The sequence below is a fragment of the Sus scrofa genome, chromosome 8 (genome assembly GCF_054392235.1).
Source record: "Sus scrofa isolate SSC_HxYL_T2T_F1_AM1 chromosome 8, Sscrofa_HxYL_maternal_Yorkshire_Landrace_v2.0, whole genome shotgun sequence".
NCBI classification, from domain to species: Eukaryota; Metazoa; Chordata; class Mammalia; order Artiodactyla; family Suidae; genus Sus; species Sus scrofa.
The window spans coordinates 144,489,858-144,512,731 of NC_139390.1; the positions used below are offsets into that span (position 1 = coordinate 144,489,858).

The 22,874-nt window shown below is 41.2% G+C and overlaps 1 long non-coding RNA gene across 9 annotated transcripts in view; it reads right to left on the reverse strand.

Annotated features, from left to right (window-relative positions):
- LOC102167132 (uncharacterized) overlaps nucleotides 1-22,874 on the reverse strand; it is a 659,279-nt gene that overhangs the window by 140,442 nt on the left and 495,963 nt on the right. The gene's annotated exons all lie outside the window — the stretch shown is intronic.

The window sequence follows — 22,874 nt, forward strand, 5'->3', positions numbered from 1 at the left end:
CTTAGCCCCAACGGTCTATAAAACAGATCCTGCAGTAGATAACTTGCTAAGGCTTTATTGGAACTGCAAACCCAGGGCAGGGTGAGTGAGGGTGAGAGGGAACCGAGCCAGAGGAAGAAGTGCAGTTATGCAGGAGACCTTCCAATGAGGCTTTCAGAAATGACTGTGTCTCAGACCCGTCCCTGGCAGGGAAGGCTGTTAAGAGGAGCGCGTTTTCAGACTCCCTCCTGGGTCACTGGTCCAAGTTTGGCCCAAGAGCTGTTCGTGGCCCTGCCCTTCCATGTGTGTTGCCTGGACCTTCCTAGAAAGCCACTCAGGACACCAGACCCCACCCTCTACCAGGCCAGGCATCATCTGAGTGCACAGGTAAGGAGAGGGCGAGAGCATCTTTGGGTTTGGTCACGCAATGGAGCTGATGGCCTGCTATAGGCCATGGTGGACACCACGCCCTCACCCGGGGGGTCCCGAGACAGCCAGGCAGCATGTGGAGGTGAGGCAGGTGGCCGCAGCAACAGGGGTTCTCTCGAGCAAGCAGTCAGGGGCCAAAGCGTCTGCTCTGGTAGAACTCTCCATGTTTCCATGTTAAAACTAAATCTAAATCTTTATGCCAAACTACCTAGTTTCATTAAAAAAAAAAGAATGAAAGAAAATAGTACTATTACTCCATTAAAAAAAAAATTACCTGCCGAAGTCCATACTCACAGATAAAACACCCATAATTTAATATTAATTATATCAATAATATTTCCAGCAATTATATTATTGAATAAAATGAGACTTTTTCCTCTCTCTCTCTTTTTTTTGGCTGCCCAAAATATTGAATTCCGGGTCCAGGGATCAGATTCGAGCTGCAGTTGCAACCTATGCTGCAGCTGCAGCAATGCAGGATCCTTAGCTCAGCCAGGGATCAAACCTTCATCCCAGCGCTGCAGAGACGCTTCGATCCTGTGGTGCCACAGGGGAAACTCTTGAAGTTCAATTTTTTACAGCTCAATTCTTCTTAAGAATACATCCTATCAAGGATATACAGTAAAATACTGAGTGTAAAAGTAAATTTCAAGATGAGCTCTGTGTGTTTATGTCACTAAAGTGATATATAGTTGGTTTACTCATTTCAGTTCTGTTGAGTTTTTAGAATTAGCGCTCTCTCTCTCTATGTATTTAATTTTAAGGTAATTTTATTTTTTCAGTATGAAAATCATGTATGTTCCTAAAATGAAAACTATATATAAAGACAATTTAGAGAAGTTTTGTCCTATAAATTAACTACTCTCTTTACCTTATATCTTCCCATTTTAAAAAACCATTTACATTTTTTTTAAAAAAAACAACAATTTATAACATTGATTTATACATCCAAAATTTCTTTTTGCAACAATACAACTATTTTTTTTTCATTATGCCATTACACATAAGGTAGCTTACTATTAAAAACTGCATCTTGATTTTTTTCACTTGAGGTATCTAGTCATTCCTTACCAACCTATATAAAACTTTCTTATTCCTTGCGACATATGCAAAATATTCTCAATTTATTTATTTATTTATTTTTGGTCTTTTTGCCTTTTCTAGGGCCGCTTCCTATGGCATATGGAGGTTCCCAGGCTAGGGGTTTAACCAGAGCTGTAGCCACCGGCCTACGCCAGAGCCACAGCAACTCGGGATCCGAGCCGCGTCTGCGACCTACACCACAGCTCATGGCAACGCTGGATCGTTAACCCACTGAGCGAGGCCAGGGATCGAACCTGCAACCTCATGGTTCCTGGTCGGATTCGTTAACCACTGCGCTGCCACGACGGGAAGTCCATCAACTGAATTTGGAGAAGCCTAAATCAGAGGTGCCGTAGTTCCTCATTTTCATTCTCAGTGTCAGTACAATGTTGGGCACCTTGATATGATTCATAGCACAGTTAAAGAGATACTACAGCGAAGTGATTGCTAAGAGCATTTCACTGCAAACTGTCTAAAAGACAAACACTACAACCAGAATGTCTGTAACCACCTCCTCCTCTCCCTGGGCCATCTCATTAGAATATCTAATCCCTCTAACAACCTTCTTGTGGACTGAATGTCTGCTCCCCCCACATTCATCTATTGAAGCCCTAATCTCCAACATGACAGTATTAGGAGGTGAAGCCATTAGGAGGGAATTAGGCTCAGATGAGGCCATAAGGCTGGGGTCCTCAGGATGGGGTTAGGGTCCTTATAAGAAGAGGAAAAGAAACCTGAGCTCTCCTTCCCAGCCATATGAGGACAGAGCAAGAGGTGGGCATACATGCCAGGAGAGGGGCCTCACCAGGGACTGAAGTGGCCAGCATCTTGATCTCAGACTTCCCCGCCTCCTGAACTGTGAGAAATAAGTATCTGTTGTTTGAGCCACCCAGCCTATGATATTCTGCTACGGTATCTCCAGCTAAGCTAAAACTTCAACATTAGTCACTCGCAGATGAATCTAAGTAAAACATGTAACTTAAGACCACCTATGACCTTATAAATTATGTGTATTTATTTTACGTGAATTTTTCTTTCAGCCACAGCCCCAGCTACTTCCTTCTACCTTACACCGCACTTGAGAAGGAGCTGTCTTCTTGGGATCTAAGGGCAGGTATGTCTTTCCTATAATGCACATCCTCTTTGTCCTGAGTGATTTTGTCATGGGCTGGTTGAGCCTCCCTACACAGCCTTGGCTCTCCCAGACTTCAGCCTTTTCTTTTCTTTTTGTCTTTTTGGGGCTTTGCCCACAGCATATGGATTCCTGGGCTAGGGGCTGAATCAGGGCTGCAGCCCCAGGCTACACCAGAGCCACAGCAATGCGGGATCCCAGCCGTGACTGCAACCTACAACACAGCTCACAGCAATGCCAGATCCTTAACCCACTGAGCAAGGCCAGGGATTGAACTTGCGTCCTCATGGATACTAGTCAGATTCGTTTCCATTGAGCTACGATGGGAATCCCCTCAGCCTTTTCGATCAGAGCAGAATAAAGAAAAAAATTAGGGCACAGAGTGCAATAAGATATTGACAGAACAAAGTACCATGATTAACTTTTTTAATCGGGGGAAAAGTGACTTCTCCATTGTCTCCTACCTTTAATTCTTCATAACTGTTCTAACATCACTTCCGAACACATGTTTCTAAGCAAAGCTACATGGTTGTAGGATGAATGAAAGAAGTATCAGTGTTACCTGTCTTTGTTTCTCCCACTGGTAAAGTCCTGCCATACTTTATTTTGGCATGCATGGCACTGATGAACAGAAGGCTTCAACGACACAGAGAAACCGGAGTTGACCACATTCTACCATCTTTCATATAACGTTACCATAGCCTAACCTTACCATAGGGTGTCTCCAAATATGAAATTTGCTAAGAGGCTTTTTTAGCATCAAAGAGAGTCTGAGGTGGGAACGGAAGAACGTTGCTCATGGTATCCCGTTACCCTGATGTGAGGAGACAATGGTCCCAGCTTCTGCCCTCTCTCCACGTTCCTTTACTGGCGCCTCCCACAGAAGAGATCGGGTCACGTGATGTGTCAGATGAGACGATCATTGGGCCATGTTTTCAAATGAGAAGGCTGACTGTGCCTTCAAGATAGGACCTTGGCCTGCACACCTGATTTAACACCCCTTGGCCTCCATGCAGGCCAGGTCAGCCTCTTTGCTTTCTGTTCAGGTTGCTCTGTGGGAGGTGAGGTGGATGCAACAGTTGATTGGGTAGAGTAGATGGCCAGACAGCATCTCGGGAATTTATCGTGGAGTAGAAGACTCTCTACCCCTTTCTCCAAAGCTGGCGTCCTGGGCCATAACCTTACGTAAACAGTGACTTAGAATTCTGTACACATTTGACATTTTCTTTCTGTCTTTAAAACTCAGCAGAGGAGTTCCTGTCGCCGCACAGTGGAAACCGATCCGACTAGGAACCATGAGGTTGTGGGTTCGATCCCTGGCCTCACTCAGTGGGTTAAGGAGCCGGCGTTGCCATGAGCTGTGGTGTGCGTTGCAGACGCGGCTCGGATCCTGCGTTGCTGTGGCTGTGGTGTAGGCTGGCAGCTGCAGCTCCAATTCGACCCCTAGCCTGGGAACCTCCATATGCTGTGGGTGTGGCCCTAAAAAGACAAAAGACAAAACCAAAACCAAAACCAACAACAACTCAGCAGAGAAAAGTAAGTGTATTTAGGCTGCATTTTTGAACACTAGCACTGACTCTGTAATGTCATGTCCTTTTGTGTCCTTGGAACGTGCTTCCTTCATAGAGATCATCCATTAACCTCTAAAGACCCACATACTCATATCAACGAATAAGAGTCTGGACCTAGACTGGCTGAGTTCAGAACACCTGATCTCCACGGAAAACCTGTCTGATCCTGAACATCAGTTAAACTTTCTGTACCTTGACTATTTTGTTGCTCGACAGCAATATTAATAACATTAATAACACAGTAATATAATATCTTATAAATACATAGCTACAATTACAGCTGTAATTGTCTGCAGTAAGACGAAGAATATGAATATATATAAATATTATAAACATACATACATGTATTTCTCGTACACATCATACACGTAAAATAGTGCTTGGCTTATGAACTGGAAATTCTGGTTTACGGTTTTCATTATATTGTTTTTATAACCTTTATAATTTATTCCATGGTAGTTGTAGGAAGGCAGGTAGAACTATGCCAGAGATAGAATTGAAATATTTTTCTAAAGGTGTATATATATATATATGTATATATATATGTTAATGTGAATATTTGTAATAATATGGTAATGTAATATAATAATGTGAGTAAAAGCAAACAAACAATTAAAAATATTTTTGTGAATAAGGCGATACAACCAACTACAAAATTAAATAGTATTCTTTGATCTGTGATGATTTAATAGCAGATGTATTTAAAAGTAGGAAATTAAGCTCTGGAGGTCTTTTGCAAGGCTGTAATTCTATAGCACAAAAAGAACTATTCCCCGTTTTGAGATGTATGCATGCATATTTTCTATTAAGATATACGTAGAGAAAGAAAGTTAGGTAGAAATACATTGTAATCCAGACTTGCCTACTTACAGATGGTAACATTCTGTGCAATAATAATGCTCTCAAAACCATTTGCAAATGTGTCCAGCAACAACTCTGCCTTTAATGATGAAGTTTCCACAGTGGCAGATGGCAGAGTGCGCAGCGAAGGATGCTGCCGACCCGCCAGGGTTATGGCTGTCACTAACGCGATCTGGCTCCAAAAGCCAAAGTCTGTTGAGGTCACACTGGTTATTGCTCCATTGGAATGACTTGATTGATCACATTTGTGGATCGTCCATAAATGAGAGCCTTTTAGAAGGGGCTCTTGCAGTTTCATCATGCCATGGGAAAGTGATAGAGAGAAACACACAGTGTCTGCAGTCTACAGACATATGAGAGAAACAAAGGGGCAATTTATGAAACTTAAGAGAAAAATACTGGTGTTGCTGTTCCCTCTTTTTGTCTGAATGGTTAGACAGTCTACAGAAACAGCACAATACTACTTTTAGTATCCATGTCATTTAGGAAGAGAAAATGAAAATGGAACAAGACGAGAAAATCTATTGTTTATGGAATTTTAAAAGCCCAGCAGAGATTATTGCTCTAATGGGAGCAAATAAATGTAAACTGAGATCCAGTTATTATCTCAGCACCTAAAATTGGCAGACAGTACAGATAAAAGAAAATAAATGAATAAACTGCAGTGTCCAAGTGAACACTTGGGATACTTTGAAGAAAATTATATACTAGTTCATGAGAAGTTTAACAAATCTACCAATTATAAAGTATAATGTACTGAAATCTCTAAGTTCCATTTATATGTGTGATAATGATTTTATCAAAAGTGAGAGAATGTATCTTTCAAAGTCACATTTACTCTCAGATCATTCCTTAGGCACTGGAAGGAACACAGAGCAACCTTCCCTCATTTATTGAACAGTAACAGAAAAATTACATAAAAGTATTCTCTCATGTCATTGCCTAAAATAAGAAGCATGCCTCTTGTGAATAAAGTTTCTGATTTCTACTACTACTAATAATAATCCTACAATAATTTTCTCTTTTCAAAAAATTCTAAGTACTTTACTTATGTTATATATCTTCAATTTTTTTGAGAGCCCTGAGACTTGTTTACAGATTCCATGAGGAGCCAAGCCACTGATGAGCTGAATCAGAGATAGGTGCTTTTTAAATATTCAAGGAATTTCATAGAACTAGAACAAACAAATTTTAAAATCTACATGGAATCACAAAAGTTCCAGAATTACCAAAGCAGTCTTGAGGAAAAAGAACAAAGCTGGAGGTATACCCAATAAAAATCAAGCAGTATGCATTAGACATGATTAAGAATTTTTTTTTTTTTGTCTTATGTCTTTTTAGGGCCATACCTGCAGCATAGGAAGATTCCCAGGCTAGGGGTCGAATCTGAGCTGTAGCTGCCAGCCTATGCCACAGCCACAGCAATGCAGGATCCGAGCCACATCGGTGACCTATGCCACAGCTCATGGCAACGCTGGATCCTTAACCCACTGAGTAGAGGCCAGAGATCAAACCCACATCCTCATGGATACTGGCTGCGTTCATTAACCACTGAGCCACTATGGGAACTCCATGATTAAGTGTTTTGCCCACACTAATGTGTTCCAGAAAATGCCCTTTATGTATACATTTTACCCCGTAAAAGTTTCTTTCTTTATTCTCTTTAAAAACGTTCCAACATTAGCAAAAAAAAAAAAAAAAAAAGAGAGAGAGAGAGAGAGAGAGACTCATGATAGCAATAAAAAGAGGAAAAATTTTAGGAATAAATTTAACCAAGGAAATGAAAGATAAATATACCAAAAAAAATACAAGACATTGATGAAAGAAGTTGGGAAGACATGAATAAATGGAAAGATACCCACTGTTCATGAATCAGAAGAATTTATACTATTAAAATGATCATACTACGCAAAGCCATCTATGGATTCAGTGCAACCCCTGTCAAAATTACAGTATTATTTTACACAGAAATATTTTTAAAAATCCTAAAATTAATATGGAACTAAAAAAGATCCTAGGCAGCCAAAAAAATATGAGAAAGAACCAAGTTGGAGGCATCACACTTTGTGATTTCAAACTATATTATAAAGCTATAGTAATCAAAACTGTGTATCAGTGGTATAAAAGCAGACACATAGAGACACGGAACAGAGTCAAGAGCCCAGGAATGAACCCAAGTATGTAGGGTCAACTAATATTTGACAAAGGAGTCAGGAGTACTCAATGGGGAAAGAATAGTCTCTAGAATAAATTGTGCTGGGGATTGGAGCCCTTATACAACTGACAAAAAATTATCTCAAAATGGATTGAGGACTTAAACGTAAGACCCACAACCACAAAGCCCGTAGGAGAAAACACAGGGAGAAAGCTCCTTAACATTCATCTGGGCAATGATTTTTTTTGTACAAGATGCTAAAAGTATAAGCAACACAAGCAAAAATCAACAATTAGGATTATACCAAACTAAAACCTTCTGCACAGTAAGAGGAAAAAATCAACCTATAAAGAATTAATATGTAATATATATATATATAAGGAACTCACACAACTCAATAACTCAGTAACAAAAACAAACAATCTGCTTAAAAAGCAGACAGGGGTCTTGGATAGATATTTTTCTAAAGATTTCCGCAGGGCCAATGAGTACACAAAAAGGGGCTCAACATCACTAATCATCAGGGAATGAAGGTCAAAACCGCAACCTCGCCTCGGTTAGCACGGCTTCTCTCCAAAAGACAAGAGAGAACACACACGCTGGCGAGGATGTGGAGGAAAGGGAACCTCTATGCAAACGTAAGTTAGTGCAGCCACTGCAGAAAACAGTACGGAGGTTCCTCAAGAGATTAAAAATACTACTACCACGCGATCCAGCAACCCCGCTTTCGGGTATATATACATATATGAATGCGATGAAATCACTAGAGTATCTCAGAGAAATATCTTCACAGCCTGCTTACTGCTGCATTATCTACAGCAGCCAAGACATGGAAACAACCAAGAGTTTCCCGATGGACGAATGCATGATGAAAATGTGGCGCACACGGAATATTACTCAGCCACAAAAAAGAAGGAAATTCTGCCATTTGCAACAATACAGATGGGCCTTGAGGGCATTAGGCTAGAGATAATAAACCAGACAGTGAAAGACCAATACTGTACGATCTCAGTTAACACGGATAATCCAAAACAGCAAACCAACCCATAGAAAGAGGAGAATGGTGGTTGTCAGGGATTCTGGGGTGGGGGAAGGGGGAGATGCTGGTGAAAGGGTGTGAACGTTCAGGTGTGAGATGAGTAAGCTCCAGGGATCTCATGTACAACATGGTGCCTACAGCTAACAAAAATGTGATAGACGCTGAAAGGTGCTGTCAGCACGGAGCTTTAAGATTCTTACCTTAACAACAAAATGGTAACTATGCGAAATAAAGGAGGTGTTAACTAATCTTACTCTGCCAAGTGTTTCACAATATATACATGTAACAAATCCTCCCATCTGGCACATATTTCTCCTAAAATATTATTTATTTTTAATTGAAATTCAAATTTAACGAGGCATTCCGTATTTTATATTGCAACTCTGCTCCTAAAGTTTTCTTTTCTCATTCTTCCATTTTCTTTTTCTTCTCACTAAACCTATTGGAACCACTGCCTGTTTTTTACATTAATTATGTGATTAAGAGTTGGTTATCTGATTCAATTTCAGTTCTACCTTTTTCAAGTTTTGGTGTTGGGAAAATTACTTAACTATTCCAGATTTAAGTTTTCATGTCTGTAAAACAGGCTTTCTTAGGATGGTGAACAGGTTAAATGAGACAATATATGTAACAATTACATATTATATATGACACATCACATATGTAGTGTCTGCCAGATAGTAAGCCAATACCATCGGCATTTTATAGGGGAGGGAAAGGAGGCTTTAGAGGCAAAAGGAGAAAAACTGGGAAAAAAAGTTTGCCTTTGGATATTAGTAGGGACCTATTTACACGTAGATAATTACGATAAGTTACACTGGTGCAGGTATTCTTGTGGTTTTTATCTTCTCCAAGATATTTGCCAATACAATATCACTTATCCTTACAGCCATCCTATAACTTAGAAAAAGTTATCATAAAGTAACTATTGCCTCCATCACATCGGCAAGGAAACAGAGGCATTGGGAAGTTAAATGCCATGTCAGAATTACGCAGTCATTAGAGTTGTTCTGGTACCGAATCCTCTAACTCAATACCTTGAGTGTTCGTGCTGTGCCAGCAAGGGCACATACCTTCCACCACAGGTGAAAATGCTGATCACCTGGTATCGGCTGCTTGGGGTACCTGCATAAGAATTCTGAGATCCTTTTGGGGTTCCACAGCAAAGAAGGCCATGTCTGACGTGAACAGGAGGGGTGGGGACAATTAAGACGAGCTGAGGGGAGGGTCCTGAACCAGCGCGTTCAGGAAAGTGTGCGATTTGCAACAGAAACAATACTTTACCAAACTTCAAAGTGACCCATCTCTAGTAGGTCTAAGGGTCATTTCTTAAAAACCCAAAAGTGATGATGTGTCACTTAACTGTCCATAAGAACAAAGGGACAGAGTAATTCATTCCAAGCCACCATTCTTCTGTCCTCCACAACACTTAGTTTCTCCTATAAAAATAAATCTTTATTTGATGAGACTGGATTTAAATGTTCCTTCTGCTCATAGCCTAATCTGATAAAATGCTGGTTCTCTAAGTGGTCATCTCCGAGGGGGACTTAGAGAAGAAGCAGGTGCTCAGTACCCCCTTTCTCGGCTAAGCAACTCATGGAAGGTAGACTGAATCATGTACCCACATGCTTTAACGCTTGTCATGTAACAGTAAGTGTTTACATACACCACTGCCACTAACCCTCTGGTCTGGGATTTAACCCAATTTGCGAAAAGTGGCCACGTTCCTTCACAACTCTAGAGTAGCTTTTCTTGGTCTGTTAGTTGAAGAATTGGAACAGATACTTCATTTATTTTTCAAAGATCTACCACGTCAAAGTCCAACAAACCAGCATAGCTTGTGACCCTCCATTTCAACTCTAACTCTCGAGGAATCGGTGCCGATAGACGGTGAGCGTTAGAGACAAAAATACTATGTTGCCCTAATATTCTTTAAACTCTGTTTCCTCATAGTGTATTTGATGTGCTTATTACATATCGTCCTCTGCTTCATAAAGCATAACATTTTTGATGGCATCCAGTTTGACTTCCAGGTATAAATTTCCATTAACAAATTTTGTATGAGTAACGTATTTGTTAAAATATTTTAAAACCTCAGTTCAGTAATTCACTCTGATATATATAGGCATGAAATAATATATTAATATACACACACGTAGAGAGCTCCTTAAAGTCAAAGGTTCCACTGTGTTCACAGCTGTATATATGACAGAATCTAACAAAACTTTCACATACTAAGTAATTGATAAGTTTTCTTTTCTTTTCTTTCTTTCTTTCCTTTCCTTCCTCCCTCCCTCCCTCCCTTCCTTCCTTCCTTTCTTTCTTTCCTCTTTTTAGGGCTGCACCTGCGGCATATGGAGGTTCCCAGGCTAGGGGGCAAATCAGAGCTATAGCTGCTGGCCTACACCACAGCCACAGCAATGTCAGACCTGAGTGGCATCTGTGACCTACACCACAGCTCAAGGCAATGCCATATTCTTAACCCACTGAGTTAGGCTAGGGATTAAATCCAAGTCCTCATGGAAACTAGTCAGGTTCATCACCACTGAGTCACAAGGGGAACTCCAGATAAATTTTTATAATTGAGTGAAATGAAATATACATACATATAGTATACATAAATTGCATATATATGTATAGATATAGATATAAAATCCTTATCTATGTCTTTGTGCCTTTACAAAGATATTTTCAAACATTATACTGTCAAAGCCCCTCATAAAATAGGTTACTGAGCATACTAGTTAAAAGGGTGTGATTTGTTATCAAGAAGACCTAAAATCAGATCTCTTTTTTGTAATTCTGGACCTGTGTGAGCTTGGCTAAGTTCTTTAACCACTGCAGATTTCAGTTTTCTCAATTTTGAATGAGGAAAATAAGAGTCACACTGTGCTGTGGCTGTGAGGTTTAAAGGGACAAACTGCACATTTTAACAACCACAGCACTTCGTCCAGAATAAGTAACATAAATATTAGTCAACATTATAATTAATAATCCAAATACTGATATTAATTTTGGCATTATTATCAAAAAAAGTGGTTTTTTGAAGGTTTTCCAAATAACTTTTCCTCAAAGAAAAGTAAAAGAAATTAAATATGTTCAAAGTCTGCTTATGTGTAATTTGCAAACAATGCTGAATTTAAAAAATATTATCTCACAAAATTCTATAATCAAATTGTGAGGCAGCTTTATATCCATTTTACAAAAAAATTATGGAATTTACTTAAAGTCATACAGCTGGTAACTCACAGTTTGCAACATTCAAACACAAATCTCTACCAAACTATGATATGTCAAGGTCCACCCTAAATGTATTGTGGGATGTTTATTATGAAGCCGAAGAATCTAATATTGCTGATGAGTGTATAGTTTGAATTATTTATAAAGTAGAGACAATAATCTTAAGTATTTGCACATGAACGTGTGTGAACGTGAAGCAAAAAAGAGGAAGTAAGGGGAAGCAACTCCAGGACGATGTGCCCTGATCACACCACCAGCAGAATACCAATAGAGAGCCTGCCAACGTTTTACTTATAAATACGGCCCTCTCCCAAATTCCTACAAATTAAGCGTCTGCCTCATTTCCTCAAATTGAAAAGGATGGCATCTGACACTGTAAGTCAACGCTGAAAATGTTGGCAAGCCTCTGTCATGGCTTTTCTTTGTAGCTCTTGTAGGATTAAGACCTGTACCTAGAAAGTGAAAATGAGAAAAATATCAAATCTCTTGATTTTTTGGAAATGGGGTCCAATTGCCCAAAGACAACAGATGGCGCGTTGATGATGGGATTATCACTGCAATCATCCAGGGTCACATGAATCGTCCTATGGGGATTGTGAGGTTATAGTTTAGAAGAACAGACCTTTCTAATCAGCCACACCAAGAGCAGTTCACCTTACCAACAAAGGGCTTCAAAGTAAACAAATGGAATGAAAAATTAATATATTCAAATATATATATATCATCTTAAAATATATCACTAAGAATTTTGTAAGGATACAGAGCAATCCCTCTGTCATGAAATTCATATAAGAGAGTCATGGTAGCTTCTCCAAGTATCTGAGGTTGACTTTATTCATTCATCTAACAATCATTTGTTGAGCATCCATATGCATCGGGCATAGTTACAGGTACTGGGTTACACTAACGAACAAAATAGGCAAAGTTCCTGCTCTTGTGGAACTTAAACTTTAGTGAGAGAAACAGCAAACTAATAATAAGTCAGTAAAGGTATAACATACAACATGGTACTAACGGCCAAGAAGAAAAATAAACCTGGCAGAGGGCTAGAGCATGGTGCATCTTGGAAGAGGACTAGGGAATATTTCACAGTGTGTCGGCCAGAAAGGCCTTTCTGACGAGGAGGGATTTGAACAGACACGTGAAAAGGAGTGAGGGAGGGAAGCACCCTGAACTCAATGGGACGAGCAAGGAACGCGGAGGGGAGGCACATGCAAAGGCCCTGGGGCGGCAGGGTGCATGGTGTGTCCAGACCACACCAAGGAGGCCGGAGCGAGTGGGACAGAGTCTAAGACGAAAGGAGAGAAAATACGCTCTGTAAAGACACCAGCTTTAAAACGTGTAATTATCCATTGGCCGCCTCATAAAACGAAAGAACAAATTCTGAAGGTGAGACATTTCGGGAGATCTTTGTTCCTGGGAAGCCTTCCTCCACCACTGCTGCGTCTGTCAGGAGGGAGTCTGCAGCAGTGAGGAAAGGCTGGCCAGCCCAAGTCGTTATCTGGCGCTTAATTGGCAAGCAACTATAGCTGCAGTTTAGTTACATGGCTGCAGTTTAAATATTTTTACAATTTTAGACAATAATCCTGAATGATTATACATTTTGTGAATGAGACCTTATGCTTCGATTGTATGTGGCAGAAAAATTATGTCATCGAGAAAAAAATTTATCTCGAGAGACTATACACCGTACACTCAGCTTGATCTTTGAAGCAGTTCACAGCCTCTTCACATGGTCTTAGAAATGCAGCCAACTTCCACCATTTACTCAATGGCAACTCCTCTATGACCCGTAAACTAGTGAGTAAAAGGTTGACCGCCATGACTGACGCATCTTCTTCCTGTTCATGGGAGTGGTTTTTGTTTCTATAAATTAATAAAGTTCATACATTACAAGCTCACTGATGTGCCATTTCTGGCATTCATGGACTCCATGCTTGATAATTCATGCATCAGACTCCTTCGAAAAACATTATGGATTGGGCATTCTCTTAGGAAAAAAATGAAGATTCTGGGAAGGATGGACCTTTGCAGTATTTTCTGTTGAATTTTTTTTCTTAAGTGGTTTCCTTATTATCAGAATCTATATGCATACATTTTATTAATAAATAAATCCTCGATTTAGTGTACATTTAAATTAGTGTACAGTTTGAAAAAAATGCCGATTGTGCTCCAGGAAAAGTGACAAACACTTGATAATCACAGGGTCAACTTATCATAACATAAGCGTCTTTTTGACCAGGAGGTGACTACTCGTCTGCTCAATTCTGACCACCTGCCTTATGAGAGAACGAAAGGCACCAGCAGAAAACAGATCAGATGGCAGAATTTGGGAAAAAGCCAGTTTGCAGAATGTGAGATTCTGCTGAATATATTATCAAAAGGTCCCATATTGAACTTTTTTGAACACATAGAGGAGATGGCTGTGGTAATTAACAGCTGAGATTTGGTTCAAGTTTAACCACTGGCCATTATTTCGGTGAGACCATATAAACGTCTTAGTTTAGCGAAATTCTTACTTGAGTTTATTCGGAAATTCCAAACCCAGACATCAGAAATTCAGGATTTGCCCAGGAAGAGTTTCCCACAGGTGTTAGGTTAGAATCGCAACGTGTCTGAAACGCAAGCTGCTGTCAAGCCCAACCCCTTCCTTCAGGTTCCCTCAGTGCCGTTGCTTTTATGATCTCATAAAAAGATCTTGCTTAAAATCCTATTCCACGGAGTCAAATTTTAAGAGCTGTAGGCAACTCAACTGGACATCAGAGTTTCTATAACAACTTTTTCGTAGATGAACCTATTCAATTATTTCTGGGAAAGATAAAGAACTTAACTTTCCAAGTTGTTTAAATGGGTTTTTTTTTTTTTTTTGACATTCATTAGGAATCTAAATGTACCAAGGAGAGTTGTAAAATGCACTTTATTGAAGTTCACTGAGATTGGAAGCACAGGAACATCTGTAACTACTCTGAAGGGGGCTCCACAAGAACTTGTGATGAGTAAACTGGGACTAGTGCTTTTAATTCTTTCAGTGTGTGGATTATTCAGTAACGTGTGTAAAGAGCTACGCAGCTATACCACCTCCAGGCCACACCACTGAAATACAGGAGCATCGCTTTCTCAGTTCCCTTTGCTCGTGCTCCCGTCATTTAAAACACACTCTTGAAAGTAACTAAAGTGAGTGACAGTGTGACTTGTTGGCAGCAGTGACTCACTGTGAAATTCCTCTGTGGATTTACTTCTCTGTGTATCATTTCAAAACACCCAGAAACAGTTAAACTGTTTTGTTTTATATTGGCTTCCAAAGGCATAGAACTTTTTTTTCTTAAGAACTACTCATACATTATCCTGTTTTGGGGTTCTTCTGCAGGGGTTACCAACATTAAAGTTCGGCTCTGCTTTTTCAAGCATTTAAACTAAAGTCCCATTAGGTTTTCTGTTTGTTTGTTTGTTTGGTCTTTTTTTTTGCCTTTTTAGGGCCGCACCTGCGGCATATGGAGGTTCCCAGGCTAGGGGTCAAATTGGAGCTATAGCCACCGGCCTATGCCAGAGCCACAGCAACGTGGGATTCAAGCTGTGTCTGCAACCTGCACCACAGCTCACGGCAATGCCGGATCCTTAACCCACTGAGCAAGGCCAGGGATCAAACCCACATCCTCGTGGATGCTAGTGGGGTTTGATAATCACCAAGCAACGAAGGGAACTCTGGTAATTTGTTTTTGAAGGAGCCAACATCATGTGATTCCAACATTAAAATATAAAGTGGCGCCGTTGGCCCCTAAGCTGTTACACTGCGGAGGGTGAAAGGTCACTGCACAATTTATTAACACAGCCCCGTGGGTTTGGTTAGGAAAGGTGGCTAGGCCACAACTTACTGTCACGTTGGTCCTTATTTGATGAAGCAGGCATTTAATGAATGAAAGGTCATCATATTTTACCCTTTTTCGTAATCAAACACGTAAAGGGAGCATACATAATGACATGCGCAGCTTTTAGCTGCATTTCAAACGCAGTGTGTTTTATTTTTGAGGACGCATCTTAATGAGGGAGAATCATGCTAGAATTTCGGCTAAATAGAAAAGGGTCTGCATTTGCACAAGGGTTATTAGGATAAAAGGAGTCTCATTGCAAAATATAAGCATTTTTCATTACTTAGATATAAACAATAAACAAGAACTAACCATGTCTCAAGTCACAAGATCACACAAGGCATTGCTAAAATAGCACAATTCGTGCAGACAAAACCATTATCTTTGGATAGCTTTCTTTTTTATACCTACTGAACTTGAGGATAACTTGACTTTCGTGGAAATTCACTAAATTGTGTCTTTCTGGCCACTCTGGTTAGTGCTACAATTAGAGAAGACGAATTTTCAGAAGAACCAGCTTTAAATTGGTCACTCTGGCATGGCAGATTTTATTACGGCTGCCTACGTGCTCCTCAGAAAGACACTTCTCGGCTCCCTGGGAAGAAAGCATATGACTGAATTTCAGTAGTTCAGTTTTTACATTAAAATATGGCCAGTGAGGGGTTCCAATCTGTCAGGGAAAAGTGGCCATGCGGCCAGAGTTATCATTTTACTTTGGGGGTCTTGTGTTTGCCAAGTGGTCAGCCAGCTGTCCAGGCTTTTAAAATGAGGAAGCTGAAAAATCTGAGAGGTAAACTGCACTGAAACATGGCATATTCATTAAACCCGAAGGAATTTTAATAAAATTAAAGGAGAGAGAATTGCTGTGAGGTAGGAAATCCAGTGTAATAGCTGTGAGCATTGTTTCATGGTGCAAATCACACAGGCTTGAAGGCTGATAAGCCTGATTGCAGTTTGGTGTGGCTATTCAGTAGCTGCGTAAACCTTGAGCCTCAGTTCTACTGTCTATGAGATGGGAAGAAAACAGTAAGTAGCTTAAAAAAAATCGGTAACCATCTGTGGTGACAACTGTTAACTAAATCAATCTTCCGTGATACACACACGTATCAAATCCATTACGCTGTACACCGAAAACTAACGCAATGTTAGAGATTATGTCTCAATAACAGACCACGAAAGAAAACCAAAAAAGAGGGTTTTGATATACAGTAACATATTTAAAGCACTTAGTAGACAGAAGAACATAAATTACAGTAACCTATTTAAATGCACCTTGAAAGAATAGCAGTTTCAGGCTGTGACTTGAAAATAGATTGCCAATTACTTATTAGCACATACCAAAAAGGGCCATGATTTCATAATACGTGGAAACTCTCAATGCAAAGCACTGAGAGGTAAAAATTATCAAAAGCAGGTCATTTCATCTGAGGAAGGAGGCTCGAAGTGAAGCCTTAGGAGGAACAGCTCCAAACCAAAGGGCTTTTCTTGATAATAAAGGTTAGATTTGTCCTGCCGACTTTCTTGGGGGAGCCACGGAGAAGGGCGCAGGGGGAAGCGCCAGCCAGTCACGTTTGCATGAGATAAATAATCAATTGTGAGCTCAGGGTGTGATTCTCGTTAAATTCCAGACATTGGAACAGCTCCCGAAAAGCACTGCCACCACCACAACCACCAATCTCTTTTGCATCTCATTGGCATTTGAGGACGTTAATTGACTCATTATTGCAATTCATATTCAGGAAAGGAAGTTGATTAAGGAAGGCAGATGCAGAATCTCCAGACACATTCATAGCTGCGTTGTTTGTCCCGGCAGTTTACTTGAGTTATTAGAATATTTAGGAAGCTATGGCCAGGGGGACAGGGAACGTGTCCCACTAAGTGTCACCCTCACTGAACAGATTTTTTACTAAAAACGATACAATTTTTGAATAACCGTATTCTACTGTAATGTCTAAATAGCAACGTTATTTTCATAGCTCTAATTACAGCCACTCCATTTTATTTTAATTGCTCTTCTGGAACACTGGCCTCTGATACTTGTGTTGTATATCAAGAAATACTTTTAAAAAGTTAATAAAAAGTATCTCTAGACTCTATTGGGTTGAAGAACATTTAAATATTAAGTAAAATTAGTGAAATTTTATAAACAATTGCAGTTCTCAATTTTTGATGAAGTAAGCTGTGGTAAATTTATATTTATTATTTATTTGGTTGGGTTTTTTTTGAGTTTTAGGTCTGCGCCTGTGGCATATGGAGGTTCCCAGGCTAGGGGTCAAATAGGAGCTACAGCTGCCGGCCTCCACCACAGCCACAGCAACGCCAGATACAAGCTGCACAGTTCACAGCAGGGCTGGATGCTTACTCACTGAGCGAGGATCAAACCCGCGTCCTCATGGACCCTAGTTGGGTTCATTAACTGCTGAGCCATGAAGGGAACTCCCAGCTGTGGTAAATTTATAGATCAAACGTATTTTCTTATTCATTTGAATGGTTGTTTCTTTTTTTACCTTGCTGATCTTTAAATAATGGAACTAGTTTCTATTTTTTATGCCTACTAATGAGTTCAGGTAGTTATATATATAAATATATGCATCTGTTGGATGAGAGCTTTCCATTTCTATACTTGAAGTCACCTATATTTTGAGCTAAGTCTGAGAAGTATTGTCAAGAATTGATTCTCAGTAATTTGGCAATACTTTCTTAAATAAAATATTATACAATTCTAAGGTTAGTTGAACACAAATCGTATAATTCACTTGCTGCTCTTTATACTGAATTTCCTTAATAATAATTAATTTTGAGAAAGGTATTTTTTTCTTTTCACCATAAACTTAAAAGCATTGTTCCAACCTTATAATTAATAGTGTTATTACCTAAAAGAAAGAGAAAATTGATCTATAAGAATTTCATCCAAAACAACTAATCCTACAAAAATCTTGTTTGGTTTTAAGCAGAGTCATCACTGTCATTTAACAATCTCTTTCTGGAGTTCCCGTCGTGGCGCAGTGGTTAACGAATCTGACTAGGAACCATGAGGTTGCGGGTTCGGTCCCTGCCCTTGCTCAGTGGGTTAACGATCCGGCGTTGCCGTGAGCTGTGGTGTAGGTTGCAGAGGCGGCTCAGATCCCGCGTTGCTGTGGCTCTGGCTTAGGCTGGTGGCTACAGCTCCAATTCGACCCCTAGCCTGGGAACCTCCATATGCCGTGGGAGCGGCCAAAGAAATGCCAAAAAAAAAAAAAAAAAAAAAAGGACAAAAATAAATAAAAAACAATCTCTTTCCTTTCCCAACGAGCTACTGCTCAGAATGAGCTAATTTTATCTTCTTCATTTGCTCTGTATCAATTGGCTGAAAGCACAAAAACCCTGGGTACGGTTAGCAAATTTTCACACGCATACACAGATGTGCATGAGAGAGAAGTGAAAGGCAAAGTTCACTATGTCTCCTTTAAATATCGCACCAAGAGTTTTTTCCCAATTAGTAATTTTTAACTCCACAGCAAATAAATCAAGGATCATTTTCTTCATATTTTATGAAACTGTTAATACCACTGCGAAGTCTTTTTTTTTTTTTTTTAACAAAACTTCAATTCAATAATTTTGTTTTTCTTGTTAGGGCCATACCTGCAGCACACGGAAGTTCCCAGGCTAGGGGTCAAATCAGAGTTGCAGCTGCTGGCCTACACCACAGCTCACGACAATGCCCAATCCTTAACCCACAGAGTGGGCCAGGGATCGAACCCTCATCTTCATGGATACTAGTTGGGCTCATAACCCGCTGAGCCACAACAGGAACTCCCCAACTCCATGAGTATTTAGTGGGTAACCATGCATGTGTCAGGGACTTCGGGGTGGGGCAGTCACAATCTCCACCATCCATTCCAGTGGGGGAGAGAAGCACATACAAATTTCCACGGACTACAAGGCATATGCCACAGATACTTCAACTGAAGAACAAGCAAAGGTCAAGGAGAACTAACCAAGGCAGGAACAATTGACCGATAGTCACTTTTAGCATCTGAAAGGAAGCCCAAGGAAAGATTTACGCCTGGATTTAAAGGTGGATGTGAACTTGATGGCAAGGAAAAAGAGAGTCATTCCAGGTGGATGGACTATCTTGAACAAAGGCACAGAGCCAGACACGCTCTGGGAAGAAGAGGCAGTTCTGAAATTAGAGAACGTGAACCAGGAGAGGAGGCTAAAAGGCTGGCACAAGTCAGAGTACCGAGGGCCCTGAAAGACACAGTCGGGAGCCTGCACCTGATTCCACAGGGGACTCGGAGCCATGAAGCGTCCAGCAGGACATGGAGCTTGGTGACAAGAGCTTCCTGGAGCAGCCTGTACTTCAGAGAGCTAACCCTTGTTACAAGCAGGCTTGATACACTGTTGTAGGAGAGGCTGGGAGATGTGGTGCTGGGGAAAGTGTTGAGGAAGCTGCAGCCCAAGTAGAAAGAGATTAATTACCACCCTCAAAGAAGCAGCAGTGGGCACAGAAAGCGGAGCGGCTGGGTTTGCAGGAATGTAGAGCTCTCTGCGGTCGGGTCGGGACAAGGGTGAAGTGTGAGCGGAGGATGGCTGGGGAAAGGTAGAGGGAACAAAGAGATGCGCTGCAGGACTCTTAGCTGGATCACTGGTCTCATGGCTGATGTGTGAGGAGGCAGAGGAGCGAGAGGAGAATATCCAGGTGAGAGGCTGTCCAGCCGCTCCCTGTGACTGGGGGTCAGGGCTGGAAACCGGGGTTCCAGGCCCCTCAAGCAGAAAAGGGAGGGACGCTTGGGGACAGACGAAAGCATTTGTGAAGATGTCATACCATGAGCAGGAGCTGGAAGAGGAGACTTTGCAGTTGCCTACGGGAATGGAATGGCCCGATGGAACGAAAGGCTCCAGCCAAGTCTTCCTGTTCTCCTAAAACTCTGGTTTAAGTTTAAAGTCCAGGTGGCGCGAAAAAAGAGACCAGAGGGACAAAATTACAGGCAAGGCGCAGGCAGAAATCCTCACTTTCATGCAATCATTTGTTCCTTTCAACATTTACTGCATATCTCAGTAAACTTACTGCATAGCCGGACCCTGTGCTGGGTCTCGAAGTATACACGACAGCCCTCAAGTCCAGACTGTTCTAAGTCAGGTCATGCAATCCCCTACTGATTTTTCTTTTCCTCACATTACCGCATTAAGAATGAATGCTTACTAAAGCTTTCCTTCCCTCGTGTAAATATAATTATCACTAAAATGTGACTGTAATCAAAAGAGTACTTGATATTGTCACAATAATTTGCTCATCTTCCCAGCGACCTCATGAAGTAGGCCAGACGAGCACCTCATGGCCTTGTATGTTGCAAGGGTGACACTGCCAACCACAGTGTCTTGAGTACAGGACTCAATACATTTTTTATTGGAACCAATTCTACAGACAGGTTGTTGCTAAAATCTTCCCAAAGAATCAGGTTATAATTTTCTTCTTAAGCATCTCCCCTCATGCACAAGAGACTACTTAAACTTAGAAAGTGAAAGTCAGGTGAGACGGTGTCCACTTTTCGGCAAAGGAAAACATTCTCTTCTCCTCGCCATCACTAAATACCTGCTGACTACACGTGCCCGACCCCGGTTTAGACGTGATGCCTGAGCCGCCTCCCTTCCAGGCCTCCGAACCCTATTACCGTGACATAGCTGTCTTCTCCACTGTTCTCCCATCGTCTTTAGCTTTCATTTTCTCCTGTTCCGAGAGAAAATTTATACGCTAGAGGTTTTGAATACTAGTTACTTGCAACAAATTTCACAGAATTCTCTTCCAGATTAAAAAAAAAAAATCCCGCAATGATACTTTCTGGAAGATGTTAATTTGCTAAAATCGTCTACGAGCTTCACAGCAAGATAAATACCTGACGTCGACCCTGTGTTCAGGGCTCGCATCCTACTCTTCCAAAGCACGTTTAAGGAATGATTACGCCCGTTATGAGAGGGTCAACCAATCGGTAAAGCCTTCTGAAATGCCAGGCTGAGAAGGGTTTAGTGAGAAAAAGTGCCACGAGCGATGGTCAGGGCCTGTCAAAGTCACAGCGGAGGGAGCGGAAACCACGGGCGGGGCAGTGCACCGTCTCGAGCGGAGGGCGACCTGAGTCAGCTGATGCTGCGATCAGAGCACGAGACTTCCAGCGCGAGCCCGGCGATGGCCAGCTGTCTTAAAAAGGTCGGGCCTAGGGATCGAGTGCCCCTTCCGGAGAGGCATGGAACCCTTTGTTCTGGGGTCTGGCAAGCAGCGCTGAAGATGGCAGTTGATGCCTTCATCAAACACAGGAGTACAAAACTGTTTTAGTCAGTTCCTAATGGCCTGTTTGCAAATACTTTTAACCTAAGTCTCAATGTTTTCTGCTGGAACCAGCTGACACTTAGTGCAGAGGGAAATGGTGGGAAATTTAATTCGAACGAAAACTAAGTGATTGCTGAGAATTTGTAGAATGAATTCCTCCCTGGGGGCTTATGGAGCTTATGGGAACTGGCGTTAGAAACATAAATCCCCACGCGTCAGCGTCACCAGGACTGGTTTTGCTAATAGAACTCTCTAGAGGGTTTCACACATACGGACACATCCAAATGTTATTCTGTTTGTTAAGTTTTTCTAGCACTGAACATCTCTGAAGTCGGTTTCATCTGAAAATGAATCGCCGTCCCAGACACTCGATCACTTCCTCCAAAGCCAGAACTGCTTCCCATTAAGTGACTTACTCAAGGTCACTGAACATGAGGGACAGAGCAGAGGATATTTCAAAGGCTTCTGAGTTCCAGACTGCTGCTTACCCACTGAACCTCACAGTGGACAATGTAGAAAACCTGCAGATATACTTATCTACACATCTTCTTTGGCTGAAACTGTGCATTTATAAAGTGATAGCTAGGCTCATGTCACAGTTCCTTCACTTCAAAGCAGTTAAAAAGAATTTAATTCAACCTCAGGCAATTTATGTTTTAAAATTATTCTGGGATTACATAACTTGACACAGAAACACCTGCAGTTTCCATAGTACAAAATGTGGCAAGAAAATCGTTTGAAAGTGGGAATGACCATAAAAGACAGCAGGTATTCTAACATGTTTTGATGAAAGTGAGTCATGAGTCTGGAAACTGCCCATATTGTCCTAACACTACTATCACACGGAATATTGCAGGGTATTTGCTTTCCAGAATACTTGTTTGGACTTTGTCTCCTGCATCAGAAGCAGCACGTCTGCAACCAGTCAACCTGCAACAATCAGAGCCAAGCAGAAACAGAGAAGTCATTGCAGGTGTCTCAAATGATGGGACAAACCAAAGATCAGGAACAGCAGAGAGAACCGGCTCAGAACTGGAGGAACAGGAAAGGAGGTGGTGTTTCCGGAACCCAGAAGCCAGACCATTTGGCAGGAGCTAGAACCCTGTGCAGAGTTTCCCAGCGGGAGCTGGAAGCACAGAGACCACTGTCCAGTAAAGGCTGGCACCTGCAGGAACCCAGTCACTTGTGGAAATGCCACACGTGGTGGGGTTGGGG